The sequence below is a fragment of the Sturnus vulgaris genome, chromosome 1, assembly GCF_052056855.1.
Source record: "Sturnus vulgaris isolate bStuVul1 chromosome 1, bStuVul1.hap1, whole genome shotgun sequence".
Taxonomy (NCBI): Eukaryota; Metazoa; Chordata; class Aves; order Passeriformes; family Sturnidae; genus Sturnus; species Sturnus vulgaris.
In genome coordinates, this window is record NC_142243.1 from 28,429,115 (window position 1) to 28,445,590 (window position 16,476).

The following is a 16,476-nucleotide window of genomic DNA, read 5'->3' on the forward strand; positions in this document are numbered from 1 at the left end:
TAGATTTATCTATCTCAGCATTGATAAATCTAAAGTAATGCACATTAAAAAAAATCGTAGCAATACACTTAAAGTGATGACCAGTGAGCTCATCACTGATGAGTTACCACTCAGAAATATAACAAAAAATTGGAATTATAATCAGAAAAGATGAGCTCAGTGCTTGACAGCATTCAAAAAACACAAGTATTCAGAAAAAAAAAAAAACAAACTCAGAATCAAACAATTTATTTCATTGTATAAATCTGTGGTATACTTGCATTCTGAATAACACGCAGAACTCCTTTGGATTTGCAAATTGATTACAGCAGAACTGCTAAAAGAGGACAAAAAAAGATGGAACATAAAAAAAGAAGAGTACATTAGAATTCTTCCATCTTCAAAAATAAATAGGCCTATCTCAGATATCTGTGAAGTAATAAATGTGTACATAGTGTTGGAACCTGAAGGAACACTCTGGACATCCTCTGCCTAATCTTCTGTTCTTTTCTTGATAATTACTGTTAGGAGACATCATAGTAGTCCAGACAGACTTTCATCCAGTAAAGCTATTTTTATGCATTTTAAGGTATTTAGGAATATTATGAGGCTTTTCAAGTATTAACTCAGAAAGGTTATGCTGTCATGAACATTCTTTCCTTACCTCCTCTTCCTCCATTCTATTAGGCTATCTTAAAACAAGAAATATTCAGTGGAGTATGTGTTAAATCTGAAGAATCAATGGCAACATTGTTGAAGACAAGGTACGACTCAGTATTATCTTCTCTTCTTCAACACCCACAGGTTGAAAATCATTACCACAGCTGTTCTGCCTTCAAGTTGATTTTTTAACAGTTTTAAATCTCCAAACTATGTGCTTTGCACAAGGAACTTTCCTTTAAACAGCCACACCATTTCTTGCATATCCCTAAAACATTTAAATGGCTGTAGAAGACATTGGTTTAAAGTGTTTGAGACATTTAGGTTATATAAAGAAAGCAGACATACAGGTTCAATGCACCTCTGCACATTGTCTACATGTCCCTCAAACACAGAATTGGATTAAATAAATTTTGATATTAGCATGCAATAATGTGATTCATATTCATTTGTTATTATGAAGCATAGTTATCAACATACATGCTGACATGAAAACACAAGGCTCAGAAACAAATCTCATATTGGGATATGTGCATCAAGTTCCCTGGAGAGGAACAGCATTTTATTCCTTCATGGGTTAATAATTTGCTCTCAGCTTAAAAGACATGGCACCTGCTCTGTCAAATACATATTTGCATTTCCAAAGAATGAGAGCAGCAAACAAGACGAGGAGTAATGAAACTTTTCCCGAATAAATTAAAGAACTCTACATGGGGAAGGGATGAAGCATTTGAATCTGAATGAAAACTGCAGAACATGACAAGAAATATGTAGAAGAATTGGAAAACCTTTCCTGCTCGTGATGCTCTCCAGTGAAAACCAGCCAAGAGTGTAAATAATGGAAGACAAACTGGAGCTTGACCGAACAGCAAATCCAAGGAGTTGTAACTTGTCAGGATACATAGATTTTGATCTGATTTTAGTATAAATAAACAGAGCAAGAATGTCTCAGCTCTACAACTGCTGTCATTAAAAGTCCGTGTTCCAGAGCAGTTTATTTTGGATTTTGAAAATGATGCCTTTATTTAATTTTACTTTAAGATGGCAGATGAATTATGGATGAATTACAGAAGCTTTCAAGGTTTCTAGATGATGAAAGCATTACTCCACCCCCATAGGAGTTGTTATCCTTTTAGTTAGGGTCCTGGACTAATCATGCAGAACTCACAGTCTCAATATATCATCATATTAGGATACTGAAAGGGTCATCTCTTCCTTCAGAGGGACACCATTTTGAGTCACTAATGTAAGATCCAAAATGAAAAAGCTTCAAGGAATGAAGCACAGTTATCAGGTATGTGCCCTGAACTAAGGCCAGAGGGAATATGGCCCTGAAGGAGTGTTCTTAAAAGTTTAAGATTTTTCTATAGCCCATATATTCTTATTAGTCTCCTTTAAGGCTACCTGCTTGTTAAACTGCACTGAAATATGACTGAATACGGAAACATGACTGAAACATGACTGTCAGCTGGAAAACTGGACTTGTAAAATTCTACAAATTCTTTTGTCATTCACAGATGACCTACCCTGACTTCATCAGCTCATCAGACCTAAATAAGAACACACAAAAATTCTTAAAAGAGACTTGAGTAACTTCTTGTTCACTAAATAGGCAACTAGATATAAGTACTGGATCTTCATCAATACTCTTTTTCTCAACACCAACAGAGATATGTAAAAATCACTACCCTGGTGTACTGTGCAGTACAGGGTAGAAAAATATGTTGAACACTCATATAAGCTGGTTTTGTAGTTTCTGGATGAATATTTATAGGAAACAGTCTGAGACAGAACATAGAGCTTTTCTATGAGTAATACTTTGAATTTACAAAAGCAAAACATTTCATAACTGAACATGGTATTTTACAATGTGAGGAAAACAAAATAACCACTTGGCATTTTAAATTTTAAGAGGAAGTAAAAGAACATTCTTATCGGAGTACTATACTGTTTTTAACAACATCTAATATTCAAAGCTGGGAGTTTTCCCAGGATTCCTCCAGTCATTCTACTTTTTTGAAATAAGTTGTGTCAACAGCACTAAGCCTAACAAAGGGCAGTGAAAATTTTTCTCTCTCTGCTATATAAGACCATTAGTAGGTTTGAAATCTTTGACACAGAAGTAGTCAGGCTCTTTAAACACAAACATCTTCATTGGTGCCTTTAAAGTATAAACAGACAAAATTACCCACTGTACTTCCTGAGCAGAAGCAGATGCAGTAGTACAAAATTTTAAATTTACAACAGCATATGAAGATAAACCTTATCACAGATGAAGTAGTTTTTCAATCTGTATGACATGTAGAACAAAGTAAACCTATATGCCTAAGGCTTCAGAGTTTCAAAGTTAATCCAGAATTTTCAGAAAAGCCTCTAATTTTATTTTTCAATAAAAAACATTATTGGAATATTTTCTATCAACAACGAATTTAGACAGACATTTTGGTAAAAACATACCATAGTCATGTTTTTGGGATATGAAGAAAAATAGAAATGCTCCAGACTACTTGTTTATTTAGATATGTTTAAAAATAGGTCCTTTGATATTTAACTTCTGGTACATGGCCCATTCTAATGAACTACTGTTTTCAGGCTATTTTACTTTGTGTTTATACAAATGCATGGAGAAGACTTGATACTTTTTTAGGAGTTCAATTCTTCCTTACCTTCCTAGCTGAGAAAATATCCAAAGGTATAATTTATCTCACACAAAGACAGATGTCTTAAAATTAGACTTTAAACTGTGAACAAGTCACACCAGCCAGGCAACCCTTTATAATGAATTAGGAGACCTGGATACATCCAGAATGTGCTTCAACTGACCTATAAAGGATGCTCACCTTAAAATTAAAATTTCTCCCAGCAGGTGCTTTTGACTTTCCATTAGTAATAATAGGGGAGACAGAAGGTAACCAGATGGTGTTTAGATATTGAATGGAAGACAGAACGGACCCACTAATGTATACTTTTAACATTTTTAAAGCTTTATTTCTAAATGATGACCAAGTTATCAAAATCTACAGAAATAGACAAAGAAAACGTATTGAGTAAAATATTCAAGGGCTATATGAAAGCAGCAGTCTGGTTACAGAAAGGAGTTTAAATGAAGTTTTATATTTCTAAACCTAAACCTTTTCACTGTATTCTTTTAAATTTTAGAAAAAGGCTTTCACTGAAGACTAAAAAGAAAAAAAAGAATTGAAAAAGAAGAAAAAAAGAAAAGGTAAGCATTCTATTTCCTATTTTTTGCTTAATTCACTTCTGCTTATAATCGTGTATCTTTCAGTTTTCATCTACTTCAGTATCAAATTCTTTATTCTCTTTTTGCCTTCTTCCCTTCTTAAAACCTATTTCTGGCATAATATTGCCTTCCATTCACTTGATTAATTCATAAATTCATACAGGAAACAGGAGAAAATCCACAATTAGAGAGGCAAAAGTCTCAGGACGCAGTGGTTCATATTCTTATGTCTAGGCCATAATCTCTATAGTGTAGATATAGAAGAAAACACTACTCTTCCTTTCAGTAGACAAGGCAACAAAATTTGCTGATTTCACACTACCTGTGATTTTCTCCTAGGTTGATACAGCTGCCTTACTATTTGCCATTCCTCTATTTCACTTAAATTTAGCTTATCAGTTCTCCAAGACCACAAACATACAAATAAGTCACTGCATGGAAAAGCCACATATTCTTCAAGAGCATTCAAGACTGATTTCAGGTAATTTCCAAACAGTGTATAAATCAGAAGTGTCCACCTGGGGAAAAATTTAGACCAAAAAGAATAAATTTGACTCATTGCTTTTACTTTACACAATATGCTTTAAAAGACAAAGGAGAAAAGGAAGACATTTCTATCAACTGTGTGAGTTTTCCCAATTCCCAGAGTAAACCAACAATACATTGGAATGCTTCGTAATATCCACAAGGCAACCCGAAAGGCAAGCAAAGCACCATGTCACAGCAGAGGGCTCACAGACTTGGATGCACCAACATAAACTTCTGTGAAAATTTTCATCACATCTCTGTTGAGATTGTTACTACTGCAAGAACTAGAGAGTGAGCTTCTTATTACAACTGCTGAGCACTAGACATCTCATTGACTGTCTAACGAAAAAGAAAACATAAAAATTTCAAACCAAGTAATCAAAATGTGGCTGAAAATCAACCTAAAGACAATTAAATAACTAATGGCATTTGTATTAACTAAATATTCCTACCACCATAAAAAGTCACTCTTAAAATCCTTAGAAGAAAGAAGTATCTAGACGTCACTCTAGTCATGATTTACTATGGTAAACAACAAACATCTAAAAATAAAGAGCAAATTGGTCCTCAGAATTGGAAGTCTAATTAGTAACACTAAATTGACAAACATGTCTACAACTCTACTTGTCTTTGTTTTATTTACTTTTTTAAAAATTCGTTTAGGGCAAAACAATAGTGTCAGAGTTGTACACTTACATTCCAAACTTGTATTAAGGGGTAGGACAAGAAATAATTAAACAGCCTCCAAATACTTACATTTGTTAAGCTTTTAAACTTGTGGCAAACTAACTATATCCCTTCAGGGCTAAACTGCTGCAAACATTATTCAGAAAAGTCTTTTATTTTCTTCAGAAACAATTAGAAAAGAAAATGTGTTCTACATTGCATAAAGCTGTTTTACAGGGTGTTTGGGGACAGTTACTCATCTCAATTCCAACTAAATAAATAAATATTTACTTCTCAACTTCCAAAATTAGCCTAAATACCATACCTGCATCAGATAATTTCTATCCATAGCAAGAGCAGTGTTAGTGTACTGAAAACTAGGTCAAGTTGACAAAATCAAGATATCAGTTTCAAAGCTTAAGTTTTCAACTTTTTTTCACTCTTTTACGCAAGATATTAAAAATAACTACAAGCATCAAACTCCTCTCACTGAGACCCAGCATGTCACTTCTTCAGCTTTCCAGTACTTTCCAGCATCAATTTGCTGGTTTAGCTACAAAAGTAGCCTCCAAAGAGAAAATTATTAATAAAGTACTGTTACAAAAAACTAAAATTATCGACAAGTAATTGCCTCAAGTTTTCTATTGCTGTTTCTAATTACTTTGTAAGTGCCACAGGAAACAATAAACTGACTGAAGAAAATCACAACTGAAGGTCAAGAGATCCTTTATATGGAACGCTTGTCACAAAATGATTGTTTTTAACTTTTTATACCAGCTTCTGTTGATTAAACTGGCTGTGAAATGGTATAATTCCTTCAGAGTAACACTTGGAACCTAATCTACACAAGTGTAAAAATATTGGGTATTACATCCAGAGCAAGGTTTAGTCCATATTCTTGGTATCTTTTTCACTTTAGACAGTAATGCAAAGCTCAGTTGAGAATTCCTGAAGTAGGCTGCAAACTTTACTTGGTAACAACAAGCTCTCAGGAGCTTTTCATCCTTTTCTTCCACAGCACTGCACAGTACTGATGTCTCCCAGATATGACTGGGAGAACTTCATCATAACTTTAAAATGAACATAAATATCTTTCACAAGTACCTTCTCCCTTCTGCAGGTAGAAGTCTGGCTGAAATTCTCTTGATCCAGCACACCAAACCACAAAACAAGACCATTTGTTTCTGTAACCCACTCCCTTATAATTGCCACCACTCTTCCGAAATTTCAGATACAGATGAAAATGTTTCATCATCTACTTTTCATCGAGGCCTTAAAAGGAGTTAAAACAAGTTAAAGACTTGCATGCAGAAGGCTTAACTTATCAACGATCTAATAAACAATAACAATTATAGCAATTCAAATAAAATGAAACACTGTATATTATCTATGCTCAAGGAACCTCGGGCAATGCTCTTACTCACACAGTTTAGCTTTAGGTAGTCCTGTGAGGAGCAGGGAATTGGACTCAATGATCTTTATGGATAACTTAAAACTTGAGATATTCCATGATTCTGTGCTATATGCTGTTAGTTTTTATTACATTAAATACAAAGCATGATTTCAAGCTGTTATCTTTCATTCTATATGAGCCATTCACAAGAACCCAGGGCTGCTGACATGCATGCACAAAAGAAGCCCAGTCCAGCTATCCAGCCAGCTGACTGAAGTTTTCCAGTATTAACCTATTACTGCCTTTACGCCCAAACGTGCTATTTACAGTCTGCTTTAACAAAATGCTGCTCTAACAGGTTTCCTACAACTCTTTTCATTTTCTTCATTCCTATTCCAGTTATCTCATTCCATAGGCAAGAGGTACCTAGACCCATCCTATAGTGACACCCGAATGACAGTTCCAGAGCAGAAACAGTGCAGAACCTCCTTTTAAGTAAAAACCTAACATAGTGCTCTTTAAAACAATTAACTTTATTACTTTCATACTGCATGAACTCTTAAAAAAAATATCTGTTCATTCATGTATTGCTACTGAATACTGTTCAAGACACCTACAGCAGCCTAGAAAAGAAGACTTCAACTGGTATGTAATAATTCATATATACTTCTTCCTTAAAAATATAAGAGAGGTTTTCCTAAACCTGCCGAGGAACAGCAACTTCAGATGTTTGCAGGCCCCTAAATTAGATTGCACCCAAATAGTTCAAATCCACAGCGTAAAACATATCACTCTACAAACATTTCAGACTATTGAGTAATTGTTCCAGGCTTTCCCTGCCATAATAAACAACAAAGTCCTTCTACCTTGACAAATTAATGAGAGGCAAGAGAAGCCCCTGGAGGAAAGTGCTGCTTTGTGATGCCCCACGTTTCTGGATGCTTGTTTTCCTTCTGTACCAGATAGACATTTCAGGCTCTGAGTAATACTGGATTACCACTTCGGGGAGAAACAAGGGACTTATTTCCTGTCATGTTATCCATAAAGCATAGCACAAGTCCAGTCATTTGGGAATGCATATTAGGCTCTTGGTATGGATTTTTTTTTCCAGACACATAATGACTTTCTAAATTTGCACATCATACCATTTAAGTGCAAAGGAAAACTATTACCTTGCTACATTAGGTCATTTAACCTAAATGGGAGTAGGAAATGTCAAGCTCTTAAAAAAACTTAAAAGACTACATCTCCTGCTACACTTACTGTTTTTCCCCATCCTGTTGCACTGCCTTTTTTGTTTTACGATAGGGTTTTAGTTTCCTTTTTTTTTTTTTTAACTTGCATCAACCAGATAAAACTGCTTTTGAAAATTAATAAAGTTCTACCTAAATTTATAGAAAAGCAGTCAAAGAACGAAGAACTAAAGACCCTACAATCTGATTGTTTAGCTATGGAAAAATAATACCGACGATATAGTAATCTTATGAGAAAACCTTTAATCCATCTCCAAAAGAGGACACTCACAATGAAAAATGTAATTACATTCACTTCTGACAAATAAAACTGTTCTTAAAAAAGAATCAGAACAACACTGGGCCACAGAACCAACAAACATAAACAAACAAACAAAAAACCCCACAACAAAACATACCCAAAACACAAGAATGAGCTTGTAAGACCAACATGTGAAGTTTACGAACACAAGCCTTTAAAGCCTAAGTTTGCAGCTGCATCTTTTGTTTCCTGCCCTCGCAGTGCTCGCATCTACACTGGATGCCTCAGCACTTCACCGTTCTGAACCCGGCTATCAGGGGCAGCATCAGGACACCGCCTGAGGTTGAGCAAAGTGATACAGGTCGACGAGACAAATTGGCAGTAACTAGAAATCAAAGCGACGCGTCGTGACAAATCCAACACAGCACGGCTAGCCACAACTTTCAGCTTAGCCCCTCCACTACGCCCAGACACACAGCCGTGCATCGCGGCCCCCCCAGTTCCGCGGCTCCCAGCGCTCCGGCTGCCCAGCGACTCGCGAACTTACTGCAGTGCGATGCGGGCGGAGGGAACGCTCGGCCCTGGGATGCGAGGGAGCCCGGCGCCCTGGGCAGCCGCGGGACCGGCCATCCAGCCGGGGCCCCGCCAGCCACGGCGGCGACACCGCCGCCAGCCCCCCCGCCCCGCCCCGCCGCGCCGCGCCGCCGGCTGCCGCAGCCCAGCGCGCCCGGCCCGGCCCCGCGGGGTCACCGCCGCCCTCGGCCCCGCTGCTCGCCGCCCTCCGCGGCACAGCGCGGAGCCGGCAGCCGCCCTCCGCTCGGCAACGGGCAGGCGCCTCCGGGCGGCGCGGTTTTAAGCGGCGGTGCGCCAGCACATCTCCCACCCCCTTCCCGGCCGGGCGGGCGGCAGGGGGGAGGGGAGAAGCGACACACACACACACACACACGCACACAAACACACGCTCTCACACAACACACGCTCTCACACACACATAGAGACAGCCCCTCCGCAGCCCCTGCCGCCCCCGCGCAGCTGCCGTACCTGTTGTCCAGCGCCCGCATCCCCCGGGCGCCGCCCGCCCACTCCGCGCCCGCTCCGCGCTGGGGCGCCGGTGCGGCAGGACCCGCGCCGCGCTCCGCCAAGCTCCGCTACCCCTGCTCCACCCGCTGCCCCGCGCCGAGACGCGCTAAACCCGCGCAACACTTACCCAAAGTTTACAGGGTCTCCCTGCCGGTGGCGACCGCGCAGGGCTGCCGGTCGCCCTCCGGGCTGCCCGCTGCGAGGGAGCGGGGCTGTGGCAGCGGGCGCACCCGCGCAGCCGCGGGGCGCGGAGGGGCCGAGCGCGGCCCGCCCCGCGCGTACCTGCCCGGCCGGCGCTGCCGGGAGGAGGCGGCGGCCGCGGAGCGGCTCCCACGCAGGTGCGCGGGCACCGCGCCGCCGAGTCCGCGGCTCAAGGAGCGGGAAGAGGCTGCGCCCTCCCTGCCACGGCACCGACCGGTCCTCTGTAGCCGCTGTCCCCCGGCAAGGCCGGCCCAGTGCCCGGCTCGGCGCCCGGCAGCCGCTTCAGCAGCAGCCCGCCGTGCCCGGCTCGCCAGCCTCCATCCGGCCGAGGCACCTTCGCGAACCTCGCTCGGCGCAGCGCTGCCCTGGGCTCCCGCTTTCCTCCAGCACCTGCTTCGGAACCTCTCCGAGGGTAGCAACAACCCAGCTAGGGCCTGTAAGAATTTGCAGATTTACTTAAAAAGAAAAAAAGAGGGACCAGAGTAGCAATGGCATGGAAATTAATGTCTTTGTGCCAGTGCCTACCATTTAGCAAGACACAGAACTAGGGAGCTGATCAAACTTTCGCTAACAGGTTCCCCAGGGTGTTTAATGAGAGATTTCTATGCAGTACCAGCTTCCATCTTCACCAAGTCTTGAGTGGTCAGATAAGCCTCAGAACTTCAGCTGAGAACCTGACTTTATGTTTAATTATAATGGCATTAATTTCTGTTTATATTTACTTTCTTGATATATGGCACTAAAATACTAGCTTTGAAAGATGATTTAGGCAATGTAGATGAGATTTAGCATATCGCTAATAATTTTATATAATAAATCCATTGAAGTTTGAAAATAAAAAACGTTTACCAGCATTTTTTGTTTGTTGTGTAAATGTATCCATTCTTCTTTTCCAAACTGTGCACTTAAAGGGTTTAATTTTCATAAGACACAAGTGCTAGAAATTCTTGGAATCCTCTTTATTTTAGGAACCATGCAAACCCATGCCAGCCTGATTTTGTTTATAGAGGTTTCTTAAAGGAGACTTCCTTAATTCACCTAGTGCACTCAATGTGGTTTTCTCAGCATAAATGGTACCTGATCTCTATAAATTAGCTTCTCCACAACACCATAAAAGACATTTAAGTATTTTGAATTAGCACATTTCCAAAACTCATTGACGTTCCAACTTTTTGTTTAACAATAGACTTTGAAAATTTAGATGAGCTTCCCGTGTACAAGTAAAATGCAATTTTATATTATATAATGCAATAACTACATATTTATACCATATACTCAGTGATACAAAGGCATTCATAATTAAAATTTCATTTTTATATAGTTTTGTTTATCTTAAATTAACTCAGATTGTATTCTAAATAATCTATTCAATTCTCTTCATATTCTCACAAAACTAAAAGAAACAACAACTTCTCTGTAACTCTGGAAAAATATGTTCTCATATGCACATCATACACATTATAGCATCCTACACATTAGCCTTTAAATTCACATCCAGTAGTCACCTTTATAAATACCTTTCCAAATGCCAGCTTCATAGTAGCACATGCCAAGTACTTGCCTTTAGTTCCCCTTGTCTAATCTATTGCTTTCCCTTTAAAACACTGATTTCAAGAGATTCTTTTTCTCCCAGTGAAGGAATTCAGTCCCAGTATATTTGAGCCTCAAGTTACTAAATATGGATCAAAACAGTGAAATACAGTGAGTAGTTACTTAATTGTGATAAATCATTCCAGGGCAACACAAAATTTTTATAGGCCTTACAATAAAGTGTTTTATATCATAGTATTTGGCAGAGGGCTGGTTTTGAATCACCATATTGCCTTAAAAATTGCTTTGAAGCACTCTCAGTTACACATGGTCATATAAAAAATAAAAATTGCTGCAAAAAATACGATCACAATTAAAAATACATTTTTTTTATGTTGTGCAGAACTTCCATATATTCACTTAACTTAGGACTTAGGCCTTTACTGTTCTCTTCTGCTGTGTGTTAGAACAGGGTCCAGCTTCAGTTCCTGTTGAAATGGAAAAGGTCCCACAAGTTCATTTACAGTTTGGAATGACAACTCCATTGACACTAGCTTTAAAACTAGCTTTAAAACTCCAAAGAAAAATTTACCCCTTCATTAAACATTTCATTTGCCTTAGGAAACCAACAACCCTCACACAGGTAAAAGCCAACTCAGTACAGCTGAGCTGTGAAAGATCAATGTAAAAGATGTCAAAGCGAAGGACTCTAACATTAAGATTCTTTTTTCCACTGGAAAATACTTAGGAGATTGTTATCCACATGACTAGTTTTAGAAACACTGATGTATTATGTGCTGTTTTGAGAATAGGTAGAGGATGGGGATCGATGGATTATGGCTTATGGCTAAGAGCTTCCTCAGCACAGAGCTCAGTGGCAGCATTTGTGCATAAGCATCTTTGTTCTGGTTTCAACACAAAGCTCCATCATCCTGTTCCAGAAGCAGGATGCTACCCAAACTGTATATGCTCCTGTCCTCCCCTCCTTTAATCAAGCTCCTACCATAAGCAGATTAAAATATGCAAAGAGTTTGTCTGTTAACAGCTCACTCCCTCACCACAAAGAAAATAACAGATGTCTAGAAGCCACAGCCAGAATTTTAAATACTAAATTTATTATACTATATACTTAGATATGGTGTTTGGATATTTAAATGAATTTTGTTGCTAAGCATGACTTTAAGTTGCTCATTTATGATGAACTTGGAGCCCTATATTTTTACATGATTCATGAAAGAAAAAAGCACCTAACTCAAGAATCCTAACAGAAAAATAATTCTCGGTTTCCAAGATGTTTTATTTGCTTTTAATGTATTGCAACAATACCAATCATCTGCAGTTCTATTAGTATTTTTGAAAGAAGCAGGGTTCAGGCTTACAAATCTGACTTCAAAGGTGGCATTATTTTACAATGTCACAGGTACAAACTGTGACTACTAGACTACTATTGAAAAGTAATCTGACTCCATGTGAAATCAGCTGAGGTAACAGCAAGCTATATATAAACAACTTTTTCTGAGTATGTGTTATTAAGAAACAAATGTAGTTCACCAAATTTGCCAAAGAAAAGAAATAGTCTTCTCAATATTTGATTCATCTACTTTAGAACGTTTTTACACTACATGAAGAGCTTTGTGGAGAAAATGGAATTAAGTGGAAAAAACAAAACCTTTCTTCATAGTAATTCTGTACTTCATGTGTTTTCATCAGAAAATGTCAGCATAGAATAGACTACACTGCTTCCTCCTAGAAACAGCAAATTCACAAGCAATCAGTACTAGGGATCCAAAGGAATCAAACTATTTTGTCAGAAACAAGACCTTCCATAGATTATGCTGATATAATTTTACATTAATTATTGTAGTGATAACAATACACCATAGAATAGTACGTATAGTCCACTTGATCCATATACTTATTTACAAAGTAATATACTTATTTACACAGTTGGGATGGGAAAAATTCTTGTGAAATACCCAAAATACCCAGAGGCATTTGTAGGTCTACTATCAATCACATAAATATATATATTTATATATATATGTGTGTGTGTGTGTGTGTGTGTGTGTGTGTGTGTGTGTGTGTGTATAAATTCTAGGGTAGCTAAAAGAAAGTATGCCACAGAGCATACCTTTGTACTTGAGAAAACCAAGGACTGTTGACAAACTAGAGGAAATTACATTAATCTGCTGAACTATTTTTCTGGGCTTGTTATCCAGTATACCAGATACTCTTACAGAATCTTTAGCTATTCTTTCATTAATGTAATTAAGATTTAAGACTGAAAGCATTTAAATTCAGACCTGTTGAATTAACACTGGCACACAAGATTATTTGCTTGATCCAAGTGCTACAGATCAGTCAGTCTTCCTTCTGCCCTGGGAGAATCCTAGGCTGACTCCTCTTGGAATACATTCTGAGTCATATGAAGGACAGCAGGATGCGTGGGAACAATCTACATGAATTTTCTAAGGGTAAATCTAGCCTGATCAATTTGACTGTCCTCTGTGATGGACTGACTTGAGAGAAAAATGCAAGTATCAGTGGATGGTACTTATCTTGACTTTTGCAAGGCTTCCTATGCTTATTCCCACAACATTCTCCTGCCCAAGCTGGGACATAACAGACTGGATTTGTGGTGGTATAAAACCAGTTGGACAGTTGGGCTGAGAGGGTAGTGGTTAATGGGCTGTACTCTATCTAATTGCCAATAGGAAGTGTCATTACCCAGGAATATATCTTTACATCTTTAAGGATAAAGGATATGTCCTTACATCTTTATCAGTGACCTGAAGGACACACAGGAATATTCGTTCTTAAAGTCTGCAGGTGAGAGAATTAATTAACCCCTGCCAAGAGTAGGAATGCCATCCAGAGGGACCTAGACATGCTGGAGGAAAGGTCTGACAGGAACCTTATGAAATGCAAAGCCCTGCACTAGGAAAATAAAAACTCTCAGTGATGGGGCCTGGCTGGGCACCAACTCTGTTGAAAAAGCCATTGGAGTTTTGTCAGACAGCAGGCTGAGCATGAGCATTGAGTCCTGGCAGAAAAGAAAGCCAATGCCATCCTGGGCAGCAACAAGGGGCGTTATTAGCCCCTTCCAACCAGTATTTTACAGATCACACCTTGAATAATGGATCATAGGATAATTCTGGCTGAAAAGATTTTCAGGACGTCTCTGGTTAGGATCAAATCAGATCAGACTAAGGGGCTTTATTGAAAAGACAGAGACAGCATAACTTCTGTGGGCAACCCTATTAGTGCTGGAGCATCCTCATGGGGAAGTTGTTTTTCCATATATCAAGTCAGAACCTCTCATTTCCACTTATGCCCATATCCCATGTCTTCCCACCATGCATAACTATGAAGAGCACATCCCTGCCTTCTTCTTAGACACCTCGTGCATTTAATTTCGTGGGTTACTGTTGGGTGTCCCCAGATCCTTTCTTTCCAGGCTGGACAATCCTAGATGAGCCAGTGGTTATACAGATTGTCATATAGGTGTAAAAATGCTCTAATTACTAATGGATTTGTCTGTACTCTGGCTTCATAATATTATTTCTAGTGTTTTAAAGGAAGAAATGACACGTACAAAAGAAGAAAGGACAAAGGCAGTATAATAGAGTACCTTTCAGTGAATTTAAAGCTTTTTTTCCCCTCACAATTTACTCTCATCTTTATCTTCCATGTACATATGCAGGTTTTTTCCCCTCTGTTATTCCTACTTCAAAGAGGGACCTTGGACAAATCTTAGGTCAGTGGGAGGATTTTCAGAGATATGATGGGGCAATGGGTTAACAAGCTCCTAAAATCTACATGAAAAATATTTGTTTCAACTGGATGCAGAGATGAGCCCTTAGCCATACTAAATGAGACATGTTTGCTCAGTCTGAAAAGAAATTATTTAGTTAAAGATTACTTAAGAAGTAGATGTCTAACAGCTCACTCATTCTCAAACTCTAAAATATAGACTACTAAGCTCTATACAAATAGTATAGCACCTAACTGGGGCAAGAGGTAAGGGGCAAAATGTGCTTATTTCTGGATGTAGCATTATAAGAGTAATATGCATGTTTTTTTCCACTACATTTCATTATATATATATATATATATATATATATATATATATATATATAAATGTTATAAAAAAGAAGCATATGGCTAGCAGACATCAAAAAAAGAGAGATTTATATATCTCAAATATGCATTTAATTTTAAATTATGATTTTAAGATAAATTACCATATGTATGTTTACTGAACTGTCTTAACTGTCTGAAAAGATAGAACATGTCCTTAAACATTTGTTGAATTTAAACACATATTTCAGAATTACTATTTAACATTCAATGACCAGTGTAATTGTTACAGGAAGGCTTTTTGTTATAGTTTAAACTTAGTTCAAGAACAATTGAAGCATAATATATTCTCTGTAACTGTTAAAAGAACTGATGGACAAAATTACTAAAGTTAGATGATTTTAGTTCATTCACAGTAATCTTCTATTGCAGACATCATTCCCGTCACTAAAATACAAAATGAAAGATATTGAGGGACTCCTCTGAGTGTAGTGTCTTTCTTCATCTGTTTTCTAAATTTCTTCTAAATGTGGCTTTGCTCATGTTGGTCATGTTAAATATCATGCCTGCACATGTGTTTTACACAGGTAGATTAATGAAAGGCCAACAGCGGGATGTCACGTCTTAAAAAATAAATATGTGGCAGAAAATTGTAAGAATCATCTCCCTGCATTATTTCTGATGAGAAAAACAGAAGTTAGCATAGCTATTCTTCCCTAGATTCATGAATTGACAGAGCTAACTTAGAACAGAATGTATGTCTGCCACAGAGGCAATATAAAACTTTTGTGGATTATAAGTAAACAAGTATCAGTACAGACATAGCTGATTAAAGAACTAATGGATCAATAATGAAGGGAAAAATGGGTTTAATTTAATCTAGAAATTTCCATGAGAATGGAAAGCATTTAGTGTAAACTGTAAAAGAAAATGGCGACATTTTCCTGGTTGATGCAGCATAAGGAAAGAGCAGAAAGGAAAAAGAACATAGGAGCAAACTAATGGTTTTCCTTAGCTTGAAAAAGCACCCTACAAAAATTCAGCATCAGAAAAATAACAAGAATGATAAGAAATTATTTTAAAATAGGGTTGAAATTAAAAAGTACACATATGCCTGTCATTCACAATATTTGAGTATTACTTGTCATAAAACCATCAAGTGAACTAAAAGTATTCAAAACTTGCATTTCTAACTAGTTAGACCTAACTAATTAGCCCTACTTCATTTGAATTTTCATTAAATGTGTGCAAAATCTTTTTTTTTTTTTTAAAAAACCCAACGGATAGGATATATACTATGTTAGTAAGCTAGAGTTATATATCAAGCTATATTAGATGAGTATACCTGACTGGTGAGAATAATTAACAACATAATCAGCATTATGACTTAGGGTTTGGGTACTATTGTTCTACATATTCAATAGGTATGTGTATTATTATGGCTGAAAGTGAACAGAACTTAAAAGCTGAATAAATTAGAAATAGTTAAGAAGAATTATCTCTAAAAGGAAATTGAAAAAAATTAGTAAGAAGAGAAGCGAGAACTAATTACATTTAATTACTTTAAAAGAAAGGTTTTCCAGAGGGCTGATGGAATGAATTTGGAAGAACATCTCCAAAAATG

The 16,476-nt window shown here is 38.1% G+C and overlaps 1 protein-coding gene across 4 annotated transcripts in view; it reads right to left on the reverse strand.

The window, feature by feature from the left end:
• Positions 1 to 16,476, reverse strand: part of DGKB (diacylglycerol kinase beta) — a 377,865-nt gene that overhangs the window by 322,166 nt on the left and 39,223 nt on the right. For 3 of the 4 annotated variants that reach the window (XM_014894413.2, XM_088162374.1, XM_088162367.1), the window contains exon 1: positions 8,509 to 8,620. The exons of the other annotated variant lie outside the window; for it this stretch is intronic. The gene's annotated coding sequence lies outside the window, so the exon portion shown is untranslated. Of the gene's footprint in view, positions 1 to 8,508; positions 8,621 to 16,476 lie in introns of those variants that run through there. 4 annotated transcript variants of the gene reach the window in all.